General features: G+C 34.3%; 1 protein-coding gene and 1 long non-coding RNA gene across 3 annotated transcripts in view; one reads left to right on the forward strand and one right to left on the reverse strand.

The window, feature by feature from the left end:
- Nucleotides 1-7,721: 7,721 nt before the first annotated feature.
- On the reverse strand, nucleotides 7,722-10,838 carry LOC112630518. Its single transcript, XR_003120888.1, has 3 exons — nucleotides 10,606-10,838; nucleotides 9,963-10,021; nucleotides 7,722-8,753 (listed from the first exon to the last, which is right to left on the reverse strand). It is a non-coding gene; the product is annotated as an uncharacterized LOC112630518 (long non-coding RNA).
- A 375-nt stretch (nucleotides 10,839-11,213) lies between these two features.
- The window catches only part of BRINP3 (BMP/retinoic acid inducible neural specific 3), a 391,129-nt gene continuing 376,680 nt past the window's right edge, over nucleotides 11,214-25,662 (forward strand). Inside the window, exon 1 of one of the 2 annotated variants that reach the window (XM_025394858.1) lies at nucleotides 11,214-11,657. The gene's annotated coding sequence lies outside the window, so the exon portion shown is untranslated. Of the gene's footprint in view, nucleotides 11,658-13,162; nucleotides 13,408-25,662 lie in introns of those variants that run through there. The other variant, XM_025394864.1, reaches the window with a different exon arrangement.

Raw genomic sequence — 25,662 nt, forward strand, 5'->3', positions numbered from 1 at the left:
CAGTAATTTCTGTGTACATATGTTTTAACTTATTTGGATAAAGAAATAGCAAAAAATGTGGTTGATGATTTGGGTAATAAAACTATGCTCAGCTTCGTAAGAACCCGCCAAACTGTTTTTCAAAATGGATGTATCATTTGGCATTTCCACCAGCAAAATTAAGAGTTCCTGTTGCTCCACATCCTATAACAATTTACTATTGTCTGTTTATTTGATTTTAGTCATTCCAATAAGTATATAGTGGTATTTTGTAGTTCTTTTAATGTGCAATTCTTAATGACATACAATGTTGAATATATTTTCATGTGCTTATATTATGTCAGCATATCTTCTTTGATAAAATTTTTGTTCAGATCTTTTGCCTGTTTTTAAACTGCAGTTTTTGTTGTTTTTATTGTGTTATTTTTATATTTTGATATCAATTCTTTATAAGATATATGTTTTGCAAATATTTTCTCACAATATGTGGCTTGTCTTTTCTTTCTCTTAACAACGTCTTTTTCAGAGCAGAAGATTTTAATTTTAATGCAGGTAACGTCGCAGTTTTTTTTTTTCTTTTATGAACTGTACTTTTGGTTTTGTGTTTAAAAATTCATGATCAAACTCAAGATCATGTAGATTTTCTTCTATGTTATATCCTAGAAGTTTTAGAGTTTTGTATTTTACATTTAGGTCTGTGACTCACTTGTGACATCTTATAGATGTAAGGTTTGTGTCTAAATTTATTTATTTTTGCATGCGGACATTAAGTTGAATGTTAAGTTTGGGCATGGGGATATTTTATGGGAACACTGAAGGTCATAGATATTTATTCACTTAACAAGTATTTATTAGGCACCAACTATGTATAGACTTCATTCTAGATGTTGGCAAGGACTGGAATTCCCCCTATTACCTAGTAAGGTACCACCTATCAAACTCCCTGTTTTGATTCCTTTACATAAACAAATTTAAGGTCCCCAGCCTGCACCAAGTCCAATGCTATAGTTATATACATAACAGAGAATATCATAATATACATAACCAAGCTAAATAATGTTTTGGTCTGAGAATATCAATGTAGCAGATTGCTATCCATATTTTCCTCTTCCTGGACATAAAGCTTGACTTCATTTTAAGTTTTTTTTTTTTTTTTTTTTTGTAGTTAGGTGTGGCCATGAAAAGGTGTTCTCGGTGGAGTGTGAAGGGAAGTGATGTGGGCCACTTCTAGAGCTGGCCCACAAAATCTCCTAAATGATCGTCCACACTCTCTCCCTCATTTATCAAATGCATAGAGAACATCAAAAGACTTCCTATAGTGTTGGGTTAGTCAACAAAAGGCTACTGGTGTCCGTAAATCACTGTGAGTCAGACCACCACACTCATCCTGCTGACACAAATGAACCGTGCATGAGCACAAAATTAAATTTTATTCCTTTTTATTTATTTCTTTTGTCTTTTCTTTTCTTTTTTTGAAACAGGGTCTCATTCTGTTACCCAGGCTGGAGTGCAGTGCCTCATTAAAGCCTTGACCTCCCCAGCCTAGGTGATCCTCCCACCTCAGCCTCAACAGGAAGTTGGGACCACAGGTGTGCACCAGCGAGCTTGACTAATTTTTTTTTTTTTTTTTCTAGAGATAAAGTCTCCCTGTGTTGCCGAGGCTGGTCTCAAACTCCTGGGCTCAGAGGATCTTCCCTCCTCTGCCTCTGAAAGCGCTGAGATTACAGGCGTGAGCCACGACATCCAGCTAAGTTTTCTTTTCAGCAACTGAAGTTTGGAGTTGTTCATTACAACACTTAACTTATATGGACCAGATCATTCATCCGGCCTCAACTGCTGCCTCTTAAACTCTAAGGAAACTCCTTCTGCCAGCAAATGCAAGAAATAGATAACAATCTTACATGCTTACAGAAGCTAATAAGTAAAGAAAAGGCCTGCAGCATGCTGGATGTATGACTGAGGAGATCATATGCTTAGACTAAAGACAGCAGCAATCCTTTCAGTATAGTTTTATTATTGTCTTTTGTTTTCATTATTATGACAGTGTTAACAGTTGTCAGACACTTGGGGTCCCTGCCATTGGTTGTCTTATTCAGCACTTTTTTCTGGGAATTGCTTGGCTCATAGATCACAATCAATACATTTTTTTCTTTCTTATAAAAGGATGATTGATGATGTAAATTAAATATAGGAGGCAGTTTTTAAAACCTTTATATTTGTCAGTATACTCCTCTTATCCTCTAACTAGGACATAAATAATGTAACTTACTTATATTTACATCCTTGTAACATTTAAAATCTTGCTTCTTATATGCAATACTATCAATAAATGACTGTTGAATAAATGCTCAATAAATATTTGTGGAATTGACTTTTAGAGTTGATCTCTTTCCATAAATAAAGAAATGAATTCACTTTATGTAGTCTTTTAAAATTACTTTTGTCTATAAATTCATATTTTCTCCTCAGAGGCAAAACTCTATAATCAATGTGAAGGATTGTTTTTCATCCTCCTACAAAGTATGTATTTCTTTTGAATAGGAAATACAAGCATTAGAGAGATTTAGAGATACCAAGAGGATTGGCAATCAAGTAGTTTAGTTCTTCTTTATTTTCATTAAAGGGGTGAAAGGCCTTTGGAGTTCATGAGACACTAAAATTGATGATGCATTCTAATTAAGTAAATGTTCAGTTCCTTTTCTTAATTGCAATACTGTACAAAATATAAGCAGAAAAGGTCGATTTGCTCTATATCAATTTCTTCAATAAAAATAAAAATCCTCCCACTCCCTGCCAGTCATTCTTTTGGTGGTCTCATTTTAAATCTCAAAAAATTTTAAATATTTTGCCAATTACTATCAGCTTCTGCATTGAATCTTATTGTGTTTAATGTCTTTTCTTCATATCAAGGTTAGTACTTTTCACATAATCTTCAAATTTAATGAACATCATGCACTTTCTCACAGCTATGTAAATATTTGCTATACCTAAGTCAGCATGTATTGAGTGCTAATTGTGTGAGACTATATGCTAGTGGTATATTCTAAATAAATAAAATTATGTAATACTATATACCTTTAATTCACTAGTTAATTTCTAGAAAGTAGTATTATGTCTATTTTTCCCTACCCTGATTTCCTATCCATCCCCCATGTAAATGAATAGGAAGAAATCAACTCTGCTGTTATTTTTTTGGGACAGAGCTTCACTCTGTTGCCCAGGTTGGAATGCAGCAGTGTGATTATGGTTCACTGAAGTCTAAACTTCCTGGGCTCAATCAACTCTACCACCTCCGTCTCCCAAGTAGCTGAGATTATAGAGCACACCAGCATGACCAGCTAATTTTTGTATTTTTTGTAAAGACCATGTTTTGTCATGTTGCCCAGGCTGGTTTAGAACTTCTGGGCTCAAGGGACCCTCCCTGCCTAGACCCTCCAAAGAGTTGAAATTCCAGGTATGAACAGCTGTACCCAGCTTCCACTCAGTTCTTGACTCATGAAAGATGGTGGTTTGCTCAGTACCTGGAGTAATGGAATGGCAAGGAAGCAAGAGTTTGCTGTTAAATCATCTAGCATCCTAGAGAGGAAAGAACATACTACTTACATTCTACTCTGTTCATGAGTCTTAGTTTTCTATTGCTGCTGTTACAAATTACCACAAGTGTAATGATTTATAGTAACATAAATTGTATTAGTTTGCAGTTCTGGAGGTCAGAAGTCTGAAATGCGTCAGCAATGTTTCATTTCTTTTGGAAGCTGTAGAGAAGAATCTTCCCTTTTCCAGATGCTAGAGGGCATCCTCCCTGCATTTCTTGGCTACTCTCCTCACTCCTCCCCATCACTCCACCAATGCTTCTGTCCTCACATCTCTGACTCTTTCATTCTAACTCCCTCTTTTTTTTTTTTTTTTTTTTTTTTGAGACGGAGTCTCACTCTGTCGCCCAGGCTGGAGTGCAGTGGCACCATCTCTGCTCACTGCAAGCTCCATCTCCCGGGTTCATGCCATTCTCCTGCCTCAGCCTCCCGAGTAGCTGGGACTACAGGCGCCCGCCACCATGCCCGGCTAGTTTTTTGTATTTTTTTAGTAGAGATGGGGTTTCACCGTGTTAGCCAGGATGGTCTCGATCTCCTGACCTTGTGATCCGCCCGTATCGGCCTCCCAAAGTGCTGGGATTACAGGGTAAGGATGCTTGTGATTACATTGGGCATTTACAGCTGATCTAAGATAACTTCTACATCTCCAGACACTTAATGTTTTAACATTTGCAAAGTCCCTTTTGCCACAAAAGGGGAAGTTATCACAGGTTCTGGGAATTAGGATGTGGACAGTTTGGGGGCCATTATTGTTTCTACTGCACCCATACTAGTTAATCATTAAAATCCAGTTACAAGGAAGGATTGTAAGGAAGTTGTATCTTATCATTTCCTTGAATATTCTCACATTTATTATTTCTGTAAGTTGTTTCAAAAATTGTACACATATATACATGTCTATAGATAAGCATAGATTCATATATCCACTATGCCAATGAATGTGTTTTAGTCACTACACTAATAAATAAATGTTGGTAGTACAAATAATTTAGAAAATAATTATTTTTTTAATGTCAAAAAATGTTAATTCTGAGCACTTTGAGTAGCAAAATGTTAAATAATTATAAACTAACAGTTTTATAATCCAGCTTATGATACTATAAATATTTCACTCTTCTCTAAATATATTTCACTTGCAGGAAGTTGACAGATGACGAATGTACACTTATATACATAACTTGTTAATAAAATGATATGACACTTTCATCACATTTCTTCAACAAACTAGGAAATACAATATAGTGAATAAAAATAATTCAACAATGTCTTTTAGTAATTTTTATGGGCTGATTGTTTACATCTTCCCAAAATTTGTGTGTTGATGCCCTAGTCTTCAGTGTGATGATGGTATTTTGAGGTAAGGAATTAGGGAGGTAATAAGGTTTCCAGTGGAACATAATGGTGGGTCCCACATAACGGCATTGTTGCCCATAAAAAGAGGAAGTTATCTCTCTCTCTTCACCACTTCCCCCTCCTCTACTTTCACACACCTATGAAGTCGTGTGACCACAGAGTGACAAGGAGGCTATCTGCAAACCAGAAAGCAGGCACTCTGTAGAAATCAAATCAGCTGGAACTTTGATCTTGGAATTCCCAGGCTATGTTGTTTAAACCACTCTGTCTATGGTATTTCGTTGTAATAGCCTGAATGAGCAGACTGAGATAGTAATTAGTAACAGTGCTTCAATTTCCTCATACCTCACTTCTCTCATATTAAGGTAAAAAACTAACTTACTTCACAACATGGTAAAAGAATTAAATGAATATGGTGAATAGTAAGGTATTGATAAGACTATAAAGTCTTGTGCAAATGTCATGATTTCTAATATAATTTGGTTTATTAAGTCAAACATATGTCACATATTCCAAAAGTTTTTTGAAGAATGCTATAATTTAATAACAATATTTTTAAATGTTGGATACAAATTAAATGCAATAAGCCTTTGTAAGAATGGTAAAGAGGGAAAAATTGATGCAGTCCTTAGTTTCATCCATTCAGTTAATATTTATTGAGCTCCTTCTCTATGTAGGGAGATGTGCTAGGTGGTAGAGATACAAAGTCACTGAGGTGAGAATAAAAACATAATCATGCTTCCTTCTTCATGGAACTGAGAGTTAACAGTATGTGCTTTGAAATAGGTTAAGCTCTGCACCCCTATTATATGCATGTGAAAACTTTTTTTTTTTTTTTTTCTTGAGAAAGAGTCTTGTTCTATTGCCCAGGCTGGAGTGCAGTGGTTTGATCACGGCTCACTGCAACCTCCGCCTCCTGGGTTCAAGCAATTATCCTGCCTCAGCCTCCCAAGTAATTGGGATTGCAGGTGCCTGCCACTACTCCCAGCTAATTTTTGTATTTTTAGTAGAGACAAGGTTTCACCATGTTGGCCAGGCTGGTCTCGAACTCCCGACCTCAGGCAATTTGCCTGCGTTGGCCTGGGATTACAGGCATGAGCTGCCGCGCCTGGCCTGAAAACTAATTATTAATCACACAAAAACACACACAGCAATACGAATGCTGCTAAAATACGGTTCTAGAAATCCTTCCATAAAGCGCTAATTTTTCAGATTAGTGCAAACATTTTAATTTTAAAAGCATACACTATAGATATTTTTAAATGTTTGATTTGATTCTACATTCATCTTGTTTAATCCAGGAATGATAACCCTTTTGAAGTGATGATTAGTGCCAAATCGATTTTAGTGTTGCTATTCGACTTTAGAATTGGCATTTTCAAAACAAAAATGGCTTGTATGTAACACACAAATATTGATGCATGTGAAAAAACACTGGTATGGCTCAAGCCACTCCAGAACACTGAACCTTCCTAAATGGTTGAAGTCTTGTAGCTTTTATTCAAATTAGAAAGTTTTTTGTTTGTCTGTTTTTATACTAATGGAACACGTGTGGCGGGATTTTTTTGTATGTGTGTTTTACATGTTTCCACTAAAAAGTGTTGTCTTAGTCTCTGCGTTTCTTTCATACCGTGTGTGTGTTTCTGTGTGTATAGTTTCAGATATGTGTTAGAGTCTAATTAAACTTCTTATTTTCAGAGGACGGCTTTCCTCTTGAAATAATCCTATTTCTACATTTTTAGGGAATTTAAAAAGTAGAACAGACAGGTGATATGATGGAGTATGACATTGCAGGTGACTGAAATTATCGACAGTTTATATTCCATGAGGGAAAATAGTCTAGGGAACAGCAACTCAATGCATGTACAAAAAGAATACTGATTATATATATATATATGTGTGTGTGTGTGTGTGTGTGTGTGTGTGTATATATAGTTTGTTTGGTTGGTTTTGAGACAGAGTCCCACTCTGTTGCCAGGCTCGAGTGCAGTGGCGCCATCTTGGCTCACAGCAACCTCCGACTCCCTGGTTCAAGCGATTGTCCTCAACCTCCCGAGTAGCTAGGACTACAGGCACCTGCCACCACACCCAGCTAAATTTTGTATTTTTAGTAGAGACGGGGTTTCACCATGTTGTCCAGGATGATCTAGATCTCCTGACCTCGTGATTCGCCCGCCCGCCTCTGACTCCCAAAGTGCTGGGATTACAGGCGCGAGCCCCTGCTCCCGGTCTAAGAGTATTGAGGATATTTTCTGCAAGGGTAAATTACATGAAATCTCCAATTATGGGAAGGCAGTGGAGTGGAGGATAAAATAAAGCAGAGGAATAAAAGTTTTCTACAATAAAGAGTATTAGCTATCAACAAAATGGATTCTAAGAAGACTGGCTACGATTTATTCATCTTTGTACTACTTTCTCTTCCTTCCACTTACTTCCTAGGCCCACTCTCAAACAATGCCTGTCTTAGTAATAGAATGAACACTAGCTAAGAAGTTAATAAACCTGCATTTAAAGTTCCTTAGGTTATTAGTTAGTGTATGATTACACTAATCACTTAAACTCTGGTTCTCAACTTCTTCATCATCATGAGTGATAAGATTAAATGATCCTTAATGTCCATTCAAGTTCCAACATACTTTTTTATGAGACTTGAATACATTAGCCCCAGTTTATTTAGCAGCATATTGATCTTATAAAATGTGAAGACTCTTGCACACATAGGTATTTTTAAAACTTTAGATTCTTTCAAAGGGAAAACTCTAAAAGCAAAATAAACATAGCAGAGATGAAAATGAATAAATATCAATATTTTATTGAAATTAATTATATATGCATAAATGTGTATATCATGTGTGACTTTCTTTGCTATGCAAATAATAGTCTCAATTTATTTATCTTTATATAACTCATTTTTGTTACAAGTTAGATTTAATGTTAAAATCACCTGAATCATATGAACATTTTGCTTCCCAGGCAAATTGCTTTCCAATTTCTGTAATAAAATGTATCTTGAATATTGCTTTTAGATTAGAAATTTTAGTGGGTTAATAGGTAAGAAATATATTAGTTGGAATTCATACACAGTTCTTATAAGAAGGCAGCACCAGGATGGCTAACAAAAGCATTACCAATAATATAAAATGTACTGAAGTACTAGCTGCGAATATGCACTGTGATTATCTAAGAAAGACATTCTCAACACAAAATTAAAATGCATAACTTTTGGAGCAGTCTAAGTATAAACCAGATGTGTTCTGAAGGTAAAAGGCAGCTAGGAGATACAAAGCCTGTGGCTTCATGAAGGAGTTGATCAAATGTAATCATATGAATTAGTATAGTGTTCAAATACTTAAATTGTTAAACTTTAAATGCTGTAAACGCTTTTAAAGTTCATGAACTATGGGTAACAAAAGTAATAGTTTTGTTATCCTGTTTTTTTTTTTTTTCAAATTTTTAAGAACAGCAATCACACATTGATTTCACATATAAAATAAAAATCTGAATGTTACATTTTTGTAATTTAACTCAGGGTGGGTCCTCAATAAACAAATGTATTTCTCTGAATAGCAAATTTTGTAAGTAGCTTTAGGCAGCATATCAAAGTCTTATGTGAAAAGTATGCTCTCTAACTTTCACAATTGTTAACATTTATTTGCAATGAAAGTAATTCCGAATTTTCAGCCTCTTTATGTGAACCTCAGATCCTCTTAGCAGCATTTGTTAGCCTCTCTAAAACACAGAGACATACACAGACATCATCCTCTTGGTAAAATGAGACAACAGAAGAAACACTTCTGCTCTAGGACATCATTAGAGCTGGACAACAGCCTGAAGAGAGAAAGAAAAAAAATGTTATACCAACATGCCCTTACTGAATTTTTTTTCTCTTGCAAATGTTGATGGCTGTAAAGACTATATAGGTAGTTGAGAACATGCATATTTTGTCTTGCAATGTGTCACTTGATTATCTCTCTTCTGAAATTTTATACTACTGATTTCTAGAATACTGATTTTCTAAAATGAAGCTTATTCTTACCAATAACATTTTAATATTATACATTTCAGATGATTTTTCAGCCATCCTGTTTTCATCAGGAATACATTTTGTGCCAATTTATCTTTTTTTAATTAAATTTAGAGGATGATGGATTACAGTAGAATAATAACACACAAAAAAGTTTAATTTAAATGTTTTACCAGTAAAATATATTTTATAATTAAAAATGCGATGATTTCTCTTAAAGCAAATCTCCCTTAATTTTGTGCATCAAAAATGATCAGCTTACTCTTGAAAACCAAATTGACACAATTTGCAAAACATGTTATTCTCCACACTTGGTGATATATGATGTAAGCACAATCAAGAGCCGTTTGGCTTCTTCCCTACTGCTACACCTATCCACTCCTTCCTCACTGTGAACATGCACAGGCTGGGGGTGCTATAGACTCATGGAAAACCAGAGGGCTTTATGAATTTATAATATCACCACAATATGCAAATAACCATTGTGGATACTACTAACTTGTATCTGGTGCAATAATTGAAACCAAGATGCACATTTAATAAGTGGTTTCTACAGCTTTAATTTACCTGCGAAATGTGAAAAATAACCATTCTCAATTTTGGAACTGAAATTGTATTTCAGAACATGGCCAAGACGTACTAAAAGCATAGACATGAGCCCACTGCCTAAAACTCTTTTCTTTATTTTCAGAAAGGAAAGAGAGTTAGTAGGAAATAAGGGAAATACTTAAATACCACTTTAGTAAACAAACAGAGATTTAAGTGCTTTACCTGTCTTTGGGTTTTTAAGGTCGGATACAAAGGACCTTAAAGCGTTCATATTGTCTCCTTAAAACCCTCTACTTCAAATTCACCCTTACAAGCTACTACTCTCCTAGGAAAGAGGAAAAGAAAATTTCCACTGACCCAGCTCGTGATTTACATACAAAGAGCAAATAAATGAATGGAGTGGGGGATGGGGCAGTGAGAAGCAATCTGTTTCCTTTTCAACCGCAGAAAATAAGATTACTTACCAAGAACATTTTTATCCAGGGCAAATGTTTATTCCCTCTATCATTCAGCGCCTCAGTCTCTGCAAGAAATCAATTTCCACTCTACCTTTCCCTCCTATTTCTAAAAAAGAGAGTGAGGCGGATAATTCTTAAGCTTCGGGGTCCGGAGAAAGATAGAGCTAGAGCGGAGGGCAAAAGACTCCCACAGCGCTCTTTATACAGATCCGAGCTCTGAGAGCGAACCCATGGGGAGGGGGCGGGGGATCTTCTCTAAGGAGAGTACTCGGAGTAGGGAGGGGGATTCATTCTGCAGCCAAAATATAAATCATCTACAAACAGATTACTAGCCTCTCAGTCACACAGGCAGTTCCCTTGGGAAGACGGTTTCAAAGAGGAAAAAAGAAGTTCCTGGAGACAGAGACAGAGAGAGAGAGAGAGAGAGAGAGAGAGAGAGATTGAGGTTTGGCTTGCAGAGGGAATGGGGCCATGGAGAGGAATAGGGAGAAGGAATAAAGCTAATCTTACCGATCGATCAGGCGATCGTTTGTTCAGTATTGGGACACGAAAATGGCAAGATAATGCATTCGGCAGCAAAGCCATTTCTAGCGCACTCTCCCTCAGTAACTGCAGGAATCAGAGGGGAAGCAGGCGCCTCGAAACCTACCACTTGCTCCCCAGGGACCGTCCTCAGAACCTCCAAAGCTCTAGCTTCTAATGCAAGGCCTTCGGAGCTGAGGGTTCAGATGGAAGTCAATTGCCTTGAGTCACGGGCAGCAGGAACGCCAAGGAAGTGGGACCTGGGAGGGCTGCTGCCGCCGCTGCTGCATCTAACCAGGGTTCCCGGTCCCCTTGACTAAGCCTCCCCGGCACAGCGCCCCCGAAAACGCCTAGCGACTCGGCCTCCTCCGCATCTTCAGCCCTTCGATCACCACCCGCACTCCCCCCACCCCCCGCCGCCTCATGCAAATCGCTGATGATCTGGTCATCGTAATGTGACCGTAGTGGCTTATTTGGGAAGTGGGGGAATTGGTTGTGTTGGGCTTCCTTACAACGCCTCCCTCAGTTGCTGCGAGTGAAAATGTTCAAGGGAAATACTAGTGAAATGCACTGATGGAATACTATTAATCCTAATAATAATGGTCCCAACGCAGGTAACTCTCAAAGAACTGAGAGTGGGAAGATCAGAGCAGGATTTCCGAAGTGGTGCCCTCTTGAATTCTCATTGGATCCTCCCCAGCAGCCTAAATCATTCTTGCTGCTATATCTATCAGGATGACTACAGCCTTGCTCACTAGTTCTCTCTTTATCTCGTTGTCTTCAACACATCCTTTTACTTCTCTTTGCAAATTTATCTGTATTCCACCTCCTGTTCTCTGGGGCAACACAGCTTCTTCCTTTCCCCACTGTATGGGGATGTACAGCCTGTAAATTTTCACTTTGCTTAAGGATCACTACGAATCACCCCCCCCCCCTTTCCCCCCCCCCCCCACACCCATATAAAGCATTTTCACATTCTGCTTTCTTGCCTTGGGGGTTCGTGGCTCTCTGTGTAACTGGCTTTTACTTGGTTACATGCCACCAGGAACTGCTGATTATTTGAAAGTCCCACTACCCTGCAGCTCACTACTTTACCTTGATTTGGAAGATCATGGAATATCTATTTGAATCCTGGATGTATTTTTCTCACAGTCTTCTTGCTTCCTGAAATTTCCTCTGGTAAGTTATTCTCTTTATCTATTACTAGAAACTTAACTAGTGTTATTTTTAATAAGCTCTGTTTTGTTGAAGTATTTCATTTTTCACATTTTTGTTACTTTCGGAAATGAAAAATCCATATGACTGTATTTATTAATTAGTATGTTAGTGGCAATTGCACTACTAAGACATATCCCATGTCATGTATTACCCTAATATCCCATGTATTACCCCAATATCTTTTACCTTCTTTATTTTTTAAATTTCTGTCCTCATTTATATTACAGTTTACGTTGACATTAATCTCCCCCACCCCCATTAACCCTTCTTGGCACACATTCCTGTGCCATTTGAAAGGTCACATTTTATATGTTTATCTAAGAGAGAGCTTAAAAGAGACCTTCTGACAATTGCAAGGTCTGGAAAGTTCACTAGTCTGATCTTCAGAAGGTTGTTCAGGTCAGTATTTGTTCATGATAAGCAATTACATGACTGAGGGAGGACTTTGTTACAAAGTGTATTTTTATGAATTTAGCAGGACCTTAAACACTAAAATGCCACTGAATGGTAGGAAGAGGACTGTGAGTTTTGAGGGCACCATTTTTTTTTTTCTTAAAATATTTCAGATCACACATGAACGCGTTATTTTGGGCATTGTATTTTAATTCAGGCGTAGTATTTGTCAGTACATTTCTGATTTTGTGAATTAGCTGGTGAACAGTTAATTGGACACAGAGTACTCATTTCAGAGAGGAGCTATCAGAAGAAACCCCTGATTATCTTGGTTCTGATAAATTGAAATTCAAGAATAGACTTTACATGAAAAATTTAATTGCCTCACTATTCATACTTGTCTACCCCCACCCCCTGTGTTTAATAGGCATGTTAATATGGTCAGTGCCTTTTGCTTTTATGAACATTTCTATGGACTTAACTGACAAGATTATCAGCTCCCCTTCCATATAGTTATGTTGAGAAACATTTTAATCTTTACTTTTACTTCACATATTGACACATAATAAGGAGAACACCATATTCATTTAAATGCCAAACCTGCATGTATCAGTAATTTCTAACACCTACTGAGGGTTTTCTCTAAACATCCGCCCCCCCTCCCCCAAATTAAGGACAAGTTCCTGGTTTCTACAACATTTCCTTTTATTGGGATAGATGGAGGTAAGAACCTATTGTTCACGCTTTTCTTTTCTCTCTTTCTTCTTTCTTTCTTTCTTTCTTTCTTTCTTTCTTTCTTTCTTTCTTTCTTTCTTTCTTTCTTTCTTTCTTTCAATTTCTGGGAAAGAACTCTTCTTGTCGTCATTGATGACTGACGCGACAACCCAAGCAATGCTTTTTTAAATTCAAAAGCCCTTTTAGCTCCCAGACATAAAAGTACTCCAGCTGCAGCGTCACCCCATCCCCCAGTCTCGGGATTCAAGGGCTTTCCCCCCTTGACTCCCACCGAGAGGGAACAGGGCTGAGACTGTTGTCCGCACCACTTGGCGCCCCTCACCCGTCACTAGGTCACTAGTTTCTACCTGATCTCTTTCCCAGTCCGGTCGTCCTGCCTGACAAGCCAGAGCCATCAGAGTCCGTGACTTCATTTGAAGAAAGGAGAGCTTCATATAATTCAATTCAAACATCCTCTTTGGAGGACTGCTGTTGTTGCGCAAGGGTGGAGGGAGGGAAAAAAAGAAAAAAAAGAAAAAAAAGAAAGAAAAAAACAAGTTTCAGTGCAGTCAGATCCAGTAAGGAACAGACAGTCGGTGTTTAGGTAAGTGCGTTTTGCTGTATTATACCTGAAGCTCAAGCGTGTGAAAGGGAAATTTACATCTGAGGGGCTCCCGCAGCCAAGAACATTTTAACTGGAGGGTTATCAACAGGCGACTCTGCGTGGAGATTTCTCCGCAGCTCACGGCAACGCCTTTGCCACCTGAGCTCAGGGAACGGAGGAGAGCAGGTACCTGGTTGACCAGCTGGCCCCAGGCTTGGTGTTGATGTGGGAATAATCCGTGCGTGTAGGAAAGGTGTCCCCCGCTCTGACCCGCTAGCGCAGGCTCTGCACTCAGCCCCTGCGGCTAACGTGTGCTTGGTGTGGGCATTTGCAGCCCGACAGAGTGGGGTGCGCCAGGGGGTTTCCATCCTTGCAGAATGCTCCATTTCCAACCTTCCTCAAGACAAACTTGAGCAAACCTCTTCTGTATGAGAGAATAGACTTAAGATCTCCAGAGTCTCTTAATACCTTTTTGTGTTAATATTTATTTATTTTAATGGGCTATATTTATTGTTAGTAAACGACGGTTCCTCAGAATGCCTGCTTTATGAAACCCTAATCACTGTCCTTGTCTGACTGCGAAGTAGAGCTCAGAACTGTTGAATGACTTCTTAGGCTCTGTGTTAAAGTATCATTGCTGACGGTCACTCCTTCCTTTCCTTCACCAACTCCCAAGAATCTGGAGGGCGGTGAGCGGAAGACAGTTAAATTTCAACTTGAAGCTAGAGCTTGGAATATAAGGCTGAAGTTAAAAGCAAAGAGTGTGGATTTGGAATCTGTCTAGCTTATACCCACTTTAAAGTTGGTCTTTTATTTTTATTTTCCTCTTTCTGGAGGTGGGGGTGGGAAGTAGAAAGATCTGGGACTGGGAGCGCTCTCTTCCAGCGTCCACCGGAGAGGGGGTGGTGCTTCTTGGCCGCTGGTTACTGCTGGTTCCACAGCCAAACAGTGACAGAGAGTTGAAGTCTCTGATGGCTGTTCTCCTAGTCCCCAAGAGTTGAACCGGAGAGCCTTTTACTTTGCACCAGGTCGAGAACGTGATCAGCCCTTTAGAGAAGGGACCTCCTTGTAATAGGAATTCTACAGGGAAACGCCGTGTAGGCACTACCTCCGAAGATAAGATGCACGTTTGGAGCTGTCTAAAATGCCCACCGGCTTTTTGAAAGGAGGAAAAGGTGACTAGGGTTGCAAATTAGCCTTAGTATCACTGAAAAATACTCTAGCTAGTCAAATGTATGTAAGCAAAGAAAAGAGCACCAGGGTATAAAACTGCCACAGAAGCTTGAAAGACAGATGATTCAGATTTTGGTGACTTTCTTTTGCGTGTTACATAGATTTGTTTGTCATCATGCAGTTAAGCAGGTAAGGAATGAATGTATTTTCTTGACAATTGTATAACTTGTGTATTACTATCATGTGATTTTTTTTCTGTGTTGCAAGCAATGGAATATCTGCATTTTCAATTGGTCCTGCTATGATGCATAACTTCTTAATATTCACATTCATGAACCAGGGTAAAGCAGTTTAGATGTTTAACATGTATTAATTTAACTGTTTAGTGTGCATTTATTTAAATGTGTAGCCATGTTACAAAAATCATAAATTGGACCAAGGTTAGAGGAAGAAATGGGAAGGGTGGAGAGTTAGAAGAAGAAATGTATAACCTTAATAAAATATGGAAGATGGCAGTTGCAGAAATGTATTAAAAACATTGCTTCTTGTTAAGGTCCCAGACCTTAATATATAAAGGACAAGTGAAGAACTATTAAGGGTTTCCTGAACTAACAAAGTAATTTTGACTACTTGAGAGAACTGTTTTGTGGGTATTTCTACTATTTTCTCCACCTTAAGAAAAAATATATGGGGGGGGGGGGGGTTGGGTTGTAAAATAGAATGAAAAAAGAAGCTTGCCCAAGGGCAGTGTTGTGTAGGACCCCAGTATAAAATCTTTGGGTTTAGAAAAACAGTTNAAAAAAAAAAAAAAAAAAAAAAAAAAAAAAAAAAAAAAAAAGAGAAAATTTTGGGTTTTCTTTCCCAAATAAATTCCTTTCACATTCTCAGTTTTGTAGATTGAGTAGCCAATAGGTTTCTTCCACTATCAGATTTTTCTCAATTAAAATGGCAAACACATTCTGAATATTCAAATAAGTTTTGTTATTATTATTGATATTACTTTGTTATTTTTTGTTAACATGTTGAAGGAGCCCGGACTTTCCACACAGTGAAGCAAAAAAAAAAAAAAAAAAAAAAAATACTAAAACACCATCATAAAACTCCTCTACTTGTTAATAACACTTTTTCTTCTCTAAGAAATTGTATTATTTAAATTATCTCTGGTAAATAGTTTTAGTACTTACATTTGTTGATGTAGATCCCTGATCAATAATTTTTCTGCTACTATGGCTTACTGATAAAATCTTGAAGAAATAAGAAAGATAATTGTAACTTTGGGTTGTAAAATTGCAAAGTTGTAGTGATTTTCTCAGTTGGATGCAGAAGGTAGTTTTTTCATCCACTAAAGAAAGTAATTTGTCAATGAATTCTAATTCCCCAATACTTTTGTGTTTAATTCTTAGTAATTTTATTGTAGTAGATATACTCATTGTGTATATGTTTGTGTGTGTGTGTATACATATATATTTGTATACATACACACATTTTTGGTGGTTGGAGAAGGTATTTATTTTAAATCTATGTTATTTTAATAATGTTTTCCAAATGAAATAGAATGATACCATATAACAATCAATTTCATTTTCTTTTAATCAGATAATAGGTGATTTCATCCTCTCATAGGACATTTTAGCTTAAGAAATTCATCATCATAGAAACGTATATTTTCATAAATTACATCTTGATTTTCTTCATGCAAAGTTACTGTACATTATAGTTAAGTAAATACAACCTAAGTAGGAAGAAACCATTGGAACTCAAAGTGTGTGTGTGTGTGTGTGTGTGTGTGTGTAATTTCTACCATTAGCTTGACTCCTAGATTTGTGTATTCTTTAAATAAAAGTGGAATTTATTTTCAGTGTAGTGTATTTGTGTGTTTCTCTCTACAAGTACAAAGAATACAACTGTTGGGATTTCCAAACTTTTATGTTTCATTATCAACTTGTGATTCAGTTTCTTATGTTTCCTCTACTTATTTTTAGTTTTTTCATATTATCTTTAAAAGAGGCAGTTATTTACTAGAATAAGAGTCTGAAACATTTAGTAAATTGGGTATTAATATTAAAGGAGTCCAGACACAAATGGGAATGACACCAACTTGTGTTATATTTGTTTTGCACACGTATTGTTTTTAGAAAAAAAATTATTTTTTCTTGAAAAATATCCCAAATATTTTTGGATATTATGATTGCGTGCTTATGATTAGTGATGTTCTCTTCTAAGGCTTTTAATGTTTTTCTCTTTCACATCCTAATAATGGGTTATTGGGAAAAGTAGAGTGCTTATACATCTAGACTTCCTTCCTGAATTTCATTTCTAGTTCTACCTGGGATAAATGTAATCCTGGTAAGATGTTCTTGACCACTCTTCATTTATTTTTCTCATCTCTCACATGGAGAAAACAATGCCTACCTCAGAGAGTTGTAGATAAAAAATGATGTAAGAGATGTGGATGCTTTAAAAAGGACAAATATATTATGAAAACAAAATATATTTTTCAAAGGATATCATGTAAGTTTGAATTTTTAATTAGTTGTTTTTGATAAAGTTGTATCTCCACACAATAAATAATGTTGACTCAATTTTTTAAAATATTAATATCAAATCTTGGTCAGTGGCGTTATGGTGTCAAAAGAATTTAATAAATATTTGATATTGATTAAATATAACAGTTTTATTATATGTGTAATTTAAAAAGCTTGAAATAATATACTTCCTGAAGCATATTCATTATTATTTATACTATATTTAACCTTTGCTTTTATTCAGTTTTGGATAGAGGCACCTTTACAAAATAGTTGCTTTTGACTGATTTGTCATTGTTATTTAATAAAAAGAACATCTGATTTCTTAGCAGATTTATATTGTCAACCTGATGATCTCTACTCTTAATTGGGAACAAGATTAAAATATTTTCATGTAATAACTTTAAAAAGGAGAAACTTTAGACAAACTTCTAATTTCTAACGCTTTTTACAAACTCATAAAAAGTTTACCAAAATTAATTAGGATGACATCTGGCATTTTTGGTGTTTTAATTTAGCAAGTACTTGGATAAACTTATTTAGACACTTGGAAGTATAACTCTGTCCACTTTCTTCATGAACTACTATGTGTTCTGTATAATTTTATTATTTTAGTGTTAATAAATCATAATTTTTAAAGGAAAGGAAAATAAAAAATAATCTGTGTGAATATCATTGACTGCTAATGGATAATCTTAGTTGCTAAAAGGAGGAGGATAGTTTAATAATATTTATTCTGTTTTAGGAAATATTCCATTTTTTGAAAATGAGTGTCTGAGTATGAAATTTAATAATGAACACTAATGACCTTTCTACTGAAGACATACTTGGAAGTTCTGGCCAAATTCTTAATTTTTAATTTTTTAACAGTATCAAATAGCCACCATAACCATTTCATACTGGTTATCAAATGTCCTCACAAGGAACTTTTTTAGGTTTCTACCCCTATCTTTTCAAAGCATAAATATAAGCTATCAAGAATATTTGCATCCAGTTACTCACCTGCAGACCTATCCAATTACAAAGTCTTCCTAGATAATTACTTTATAAGCTTACTTTATAAGCTTTTAATCCACTCCTCTACACTTAATGTTTAAAATAAAGTATTTGTTCATACAGTTCCGGAGCCTTTCCCAATTTCATACCCAAAATAACTCATCATGAGTAATTAATTGATGCTCTAATAATTGCAGTAATTCAATTATGATTTACTAGTCAATATATTTCCCAAAATTGAAAAATATAGCATATATATTTACAATGAGTTGACTGAATTAATTGATGTTTTATCATGAAACATATATTTGTGCTCAAATTTTGAAATGTTTATATGCAACCATGATTGTATAAATTGAGATGGTGAAAAATGACACGTAATCTACTAAACTGAGAAATCTTACATATTCTCATTCTTCTATTTCATTGTTATTTTCAATAATCACTATTCATTATTTGTCAAAGTTTTATTTTTTAAGTTTAGAGTTAAAAAATACCCTCAGTGCAACCTATTTTTACTATTTTTTTCAGAAGTATTTGTTTTAATGCCTAAACTCTAATTTACTCAGATGAGATGTGGATGCCTTTAAAAGCACCCAAAGGAAAACAAATTCCCTTTAATAGCTAATAAAGTAGCTACCATATTATAGTTACAGCAAATTAAATCTATAAAGTACACATTTATTGATTAAATTAATAAATATGTGAACATTACATTAGAATGTATTATAGTTCTCTGCTGTGAAAGAATTATTATCTCATAATGGTGTGTTTCATTTATATTCCATTATAGATTTATTGTGAAAGAATACTTATAGATAGACTTATTTTTCCTGATTTCTGTGAGTATCAGCCAAGCTCATCAGGATTAAGCTTTTTTTTATTAACTTTTCTGGACTGTTGCATTTTGTTAATTTTAAAAGCTATCTCTAAACTATTGCACTATTAAAAAACAATCTAGCGTTGGGAAGACCAGAATTCAGTAACCATGCATTTTAGATTGTTCAGCGTCAAATAGTGGCCAGTATATAACTACATTGTTATTTTATAGATTAATTAAATTCTTACTGTCACTAATAACAAATATTTTCATTTAAATGTTTCAGATGCTGTCCAAAAATGTAAGTCAGTCTAAAAAACGTGATTAAATTAAATCAAAGAATAAATTTAGGTATTAAGGCATGAGTTTATTCAAGTATGATATTAAAAATCACATATCTATGTGAAGGTTGAGTATGATTATGCTCTGTATAATACCTTATCCATATAATTTTAAGATAAATTTTTTGTAACTGCTTTTAAATATGCAATTTAATGCTGTCTGCTGAAGCCCCTTTTGTTATAGTTAACATAAACATAAAACAAAAATTAATAAAATCAGGAAGTTCCTGGGATAGATAATAAATAAAGTGGTTTTCATGACTTCAGTATGGTAATATTTCTGATGGTTGGAAAATTCAGTCCTGTAAATGTATATACACAGAAGAAGTCCTGTTTTTTTCAGACATGAACACCTTTTAAATAATACACTCTAAATTTGTGGAAGAAAAATTATGAAAAAATTGAATAAATTACGCAACAAAGTTGCATAAAATACTATTTTAAGATAATTAATGCTTGCTTTCTTAACATTTCACATATAACACCAAGCATGTTAATACATAGACCAAGTCTAGTTTGTTGAAAACATTAAGATTAAATGACTATACTTGAGTTTATAGTAATAGAATTTCTTATTATTCACCCAGACCAGTTCACTAATATATAAAGACACAGTACTAGTACATTTTATAAATATGATAAGTAATATTGTCAAGATTATACCAAAGAATAATGAGGAAGAAGACTATAAGTTTCAAAATGGAATAATCTAGAAGAAAATTAATTATCAATACCAACAACTAGATTAACAGTACCAACAACTAGAAAGTATATTTTTTTCCCTAAATATGAATTTTACTCCAAAGAGAGTTTTTTTAAACAACTTGTTAATTTTATTTAAAAAAATTCATGGATAAACAATTATGAAGAAATCTGTGCTTATCAGGTGTATAAGAGATACTCATTTCTACTTATTCAATGATACAGCAGGGAATTTGGAGTAACTCAAAGACAGCATTATTATTTTTCCTAATGTGAACTAAAGAGAAGTGAATCTAGCCTTCTCTGTGAATTGAAACTTAAACTTCATACCTAAGAAAAAAGGGTCTCCTGAAAAAAATTGTAAAGGGCATTCAAAGCGTATTTTAAAAATAATTTTTAAATCTTTTTAAAATTAAATTGTTTTATGCAACGAACTCAATTTTGAGTGGAGACACTCTATGGATTTATAAGCGTCCTCTACTCCCACCTCCAAAAAGATATGCAATTTTGCAATCCATAATTCCTTGTTTGAGAACTTTTATATCAAAGTTAGATTATTGTTTTATTAAATGTATAGCTATCTTTATATTTTGGTCAAAAATATAATGCTAATATGTTTGAATAGAACCTACCTATGGGAAAAATAATTCAGAGGATTCTTGTTTCCTTGTAGAGTGAACTCTGGCAGGTTTTCATATGTATCTTTCATCCAGCCCTGAAATGAAGAAATTTTAAGAACTATCTTGTTCAACCAATTTGAAAGACGAAACAACAAATTACAATTGTAAGATAGACTGGAATAAAAATGAAGATGACTTTTGTCATTATTGCTTTTTAAACCTATCATTCATAGCTGCTAATTAAGAAAACCAATTCTGATTTCAAGTAAGAATCAGCAGCTCCAGTAATAAGTGTTTTGATTAACTGCTAAATTATTTCTTTTTAATAATCTTTAGTAAAGTAAATAAAAGTTTATCATCACATGATTCTTCAATTACAGAAGTGATATAACTTTGACATGCTTTCCTGTATTTTAGATATATATTTTCATCAGTCAAAGCTGAAGACAATTTACTCAAGATCTTAAACCAGACAATTATTAACTATTAATTAAAATGTATTTATTACTAAATATTGGTATCAGATAAGCCCAGTAATAGTGATTACTGTAATTATTGTTCAGAAGATAATTCTTGACAAGTTCAAACAAGATGATTTAAAAAATTATCACTTAGTTTGTGCATGACATGCTAAGAATAGCTGATGTTTAATAGTCTCTCTCTGTCAGACATAGTAATGTCTCATTTTAATTTTATTTCTTTTCAAAATTTGGCTGATTCTTTTTTATGTAAAGACTGTCATCAAAAATCTTCAAAAAAGTTTTCAAAAATGTTTTTAAAGTTTAAAAATTGTTGACTGTTCTTTTGAAATAGTACCTCATAACTTTTTGAGTTTGAAGACAGTTTGGGCTATTTCAGAAGTTAAATTCATGTATTGACAAGTGATCCTTGGAAATAATCAAGTGTTCTCAAAATTGCATATTGGGGAATGATAAAAGTAGATGTGTATTGTAAGAAAGAAAGCTTAGTTAGACACCATATAACTTTTGGAGACATTATAAGGCTAACTTCTGGGTTTAAATTTGGGCTATCCAAGCCTCTCTGTCATTTGGGTAAGTTGTGCTAAGGTTAATTGCTAAAGAGGCATTCTTTAATTAGAAACACCCAGAGTTCTGACATGCTTTATTAGATGGCAGTTAAGGAGGCTTTGGAAAATAGCATATAAAGATTTAAATACTTGGTGTTAGTCTTGTTAGCTTGTTGTAAATCACTTTTGTTTTTGACTCTTCAAAAAAAAAAAGTGCATCAGACGTATGATGAGTTATGTGCACTGGTGTAAACCCTGGGAATATAACAGTGAAAAGATGTAACCATTGCTCATAAGATGCTTACAGTTTTTTGCTGTTTGTAATATACTTTTTAAAATTAATCTACTAAATCAAATTTAATGCTTGGCCACTCATTTTATTTGCATGCAAGTCCAATTTTGATATTGTAAATATAACTATCTTAGAGACAGGAGGGTTGTCTATTCTTCATTATAGAGAAAAGTCAATGAAGAATGGATTTTCTATGCAGGGTATTAAAGAATAACTATTAAAGAGAAATGGAGAAGCCAGGACATTTCTGAAAATAGTCATAACAATTCTCAGAGTGATGATTTAGTGGCATTTTGTGGGTTGTTGTGTTTTTTATCTCCAAAATATGTTGGCTTTTTAATGAAAACATTTACAGTAGTTCTTTTTTATTTTAATAATTAATGAAAAATCAGATTAACATTACAAGGGTTTATTTACAAATTTATTTTTAATTCCATTTATTTATTAATAAACTCCATTTATTTAGGACCTTCTACATGACAATTTCACTTGTTGGTGCCACAGAAACATTAGTTTATAAAACAGAGACAAATCAGCCTCATGTTGCCTAAAATACAGTGGAATTGTTACCATGTGAATTGAATGACTTCTGTAACCAGCAAGAAGACAAGTTAAGGGGTTTGCCAATAATATTTGTAACACACGTTCGTGGGTTAAAAATGTTGAAACACTTTCATTTCCTTAGAAATTGGTAAAAAAGAAACTGAAGATTATTATTTTGAAATTCTGAAAGTTTCTTCCTATGGACTAGATCATTACTACCTCTTTTTATCTTAGTAAAAATTTTTACTGAACCATCTTTGAAAGTTCCTTAAATGTAATACTTCTTTGTTGGTGACTTCAGAGTACATGCTCTTCTTTACGCTTCTCAAGAAAATAACTTCTAATTAAACAGCTCATTTCACCTTGTATGCCTGGTTAACTCCAGGGTAAGCCTGGGAGCAATTACAGATCAAGAGATGTCCATTTGGTTACCAAACTCCAAGATTTCTTTGTCTCAGTATTGAGTCTTTTTCTTAGATTTTATTAGTAAGTCTTTATGTAGAGCAGAATGAATATCTTTGCTGAACCATTTTTGTAGTTTTAGTTTTTATTTGAGATCATTGTTAAAGGAAAAAAAAAAAAACAAAAAAACTTTGTAAAACTGAAATTGAGGATACTATCCAAAAGTGCAGGGGTAATATTCTTCACATTTTCTTTAAATTGACACTTACGTGACAAAATTTTTTTAATAATAAAAAACATTTTATTATCCTTGCAAGTGGAACACTTTCTATTCTTAGATTCTGCCAGGAAAGGCAAAATCATGTTGCCAGTCACAGCAACAATTAAATCTTGATATCTGCATCCAACATTTCTACTTCATTTCTACATATCCTTTTAATCTTTATTTTAAATTGTCTTCTGTTTTACTGTTTTGGTAGAAAAATATATTAATTGTTATACATTTTCTGAAGCTGTTAAGGAAAAAAATATTCATAATACTTGTTAAAGACTTGTAGGATTGACTTTATTCAAGGTGGGCTACTTTAATCGGGTTGGGTAAGTGGAAGAGAGCTATTTCACTCAACTCTGAACACAACAAGAAAAAGTAGCATTTATAGCCAAGGAGAAGGATGGGGATCAGTGGATGGAAAATTGCTAAGAGAAAATATCAAGGGTAAGAGGGGGTTCTGGCTAAACTGTTCTAACAGGATTCTTGCTAAAGACAGGCGAGGGTGGTCAGATACCACCTTTAGGATAGTGGAGAATGAGGAACCCAATCAGATATCTATGTGGATCATATATTAAAGGTGAAGATTCTAATAAAACTGACTTAGCAGGATTCTTGTTAAAATTGGACAACATAGAGATGAATATAGAAGCTCAGAAGTCAGGGCCTGAGAACTGAGTTAACAGGAGCCTGAGTAGAGTTAGGCCCAGGAAAGAGTCTTTGTCAAAGAGTTCCCTATATTTTATATTAAAATTAGATTTTCCAATCTAATATACTTTCTCAACATCTTTCATTTGAACTTCATTCCTTAGTGCCTGACTAATTTTTTTATGAATGAAAACAGAGTACAATCTGAATCTTACAATGATATTTTATTATATGATCATCTACGTTGAAACACATGATATTTTATGTTTATCAGGTAACCTGAGTGATTCTGGTATTTGGGGCTCTTAAGAATAACTTCCCCTATGTGCCGGGCCGACTTAAGGAATGGAACTCACCTTCTCTTCATTTTTCTAATCAGTTCTACCATTAAGTGTTAGCATTTAACTTCCTCTTTATTGGTAGGACAAGACTGTATTGACGGGATCAAGCAGGAGATTAGTTTCCTTAGGAGTATATACTTCTCAGAGGAATACTAACCCTCATTAATTTTGAAAACGCTTAAAGTTGTAATTCAGAGGCACTGTATTGCCTGACCAGCTAAAATAAACAAGAAGAATGGTCTTTTGGAACAGAGGTTTAGCAGAGTTATATGACTAGAAGAACTCATTTCTAAGGTCGGTATTAACTGGTATATGATTGAAGACAAAGAAGCTCTGTTCTTTTGAGAAATAAATAAAAAAGAATAGAAAAATAAAAATGTGCAATAATAATGCATCCCTAACACATTAATATAATAATCCCCTGCTAGTGTAAGCATATATAATAAAGCAGCCCCAGAAGATTTATTTTTTTATAAAGTTAAAAAAATAAACAGGAGTTCAATTCAGTGCCTGTTCCAAAAAGTTACTATGCCTAAGACAGTGTGTTACATAGTAGGGGCCCCAGGGATTACAAAAACATAATAACTGCCAGCAAATCTCTCATAATCTGGACATATGAACAAAAGTGTTAAAAAGGATAACAATAGCATATTGTAAAATTTTACAAGATTCATTAATGAAGATCTATCCAGTCTCTACTTACTTTCATAATTTATGACCTACTTTGTTAAAAAAATTTAAGGGAGTTATTAATATACCAAGACATTTGTCTTTGAAATTCAAAAGGGATTTCTATCTCAAATAAACATCCATTTCTGCCATTTTTGTAGCCGCTCATTGGATAAATTCAATTTGCTGTGATGCTTGGAATTAAATACCATTTTACTTTGAGGATTAGCATTAATTTTTAGTTTTCTTTTTTTTTCTAATGTCTTTACTTTTTGAAAGATGTAGTTTTTGTTATAATTCCTAGAAATATCCAGTGATAATTTTTCTTGTTAAATTTCAGAATTATTTTATTCCCATTTTTACATGTTATTGTTTATTTCAACAGAAAATAAACATAAAGGAATTATTTCTCTATACTCTTGTTGGAGTATAGAAATAGAATAGCAAAATCCTACCTATTTATAGGGAGAATGGCCCACATTGTGTAAAGCAAGATTTCATATCTTGATGAATTATTTTACATCTTTAGGAAGTACGGTAGCAAATTTTAGTGTGTTAGGCTATCTAAAAATTCATTACCTTTAAATAAAAAAGTATAGATTAAGAAAGAACAATTTGAAGTCATTTAAAATATAAAATTATAGATTGTAATCAGTATTTCACTAAAGTGTGAAGTTATACATTACCAAAATGTAATGATGTAACTTATTGAATAATGAAGCTCTCATTCTTTTACTAATCTGACTACAGAATATATAGAATTTGTGAACATTAAAAAATGAAAATCCATGTCTTTACACATGTAGAAAGATAACGTATTACCTTATTTATTTGTTTGAATATGTTAATCGAATTTAATACTTGAATATTGATTGATGTTATAAAAGA

This window comes from Theropithecus gelada, chromosome 1 (genome assembly GCF_003255815.1).
Source record: "Theropithecus gelada isolate Dixy chromosome 1, Tgel_1.0, whole genome shotgun sequence".
Lineage (NCBI taxonomy): Eukaryota > Metazoa > Chordata > Mammalia > Primates > Cercopithecidae > Theropithecus > Theropithecus gelada.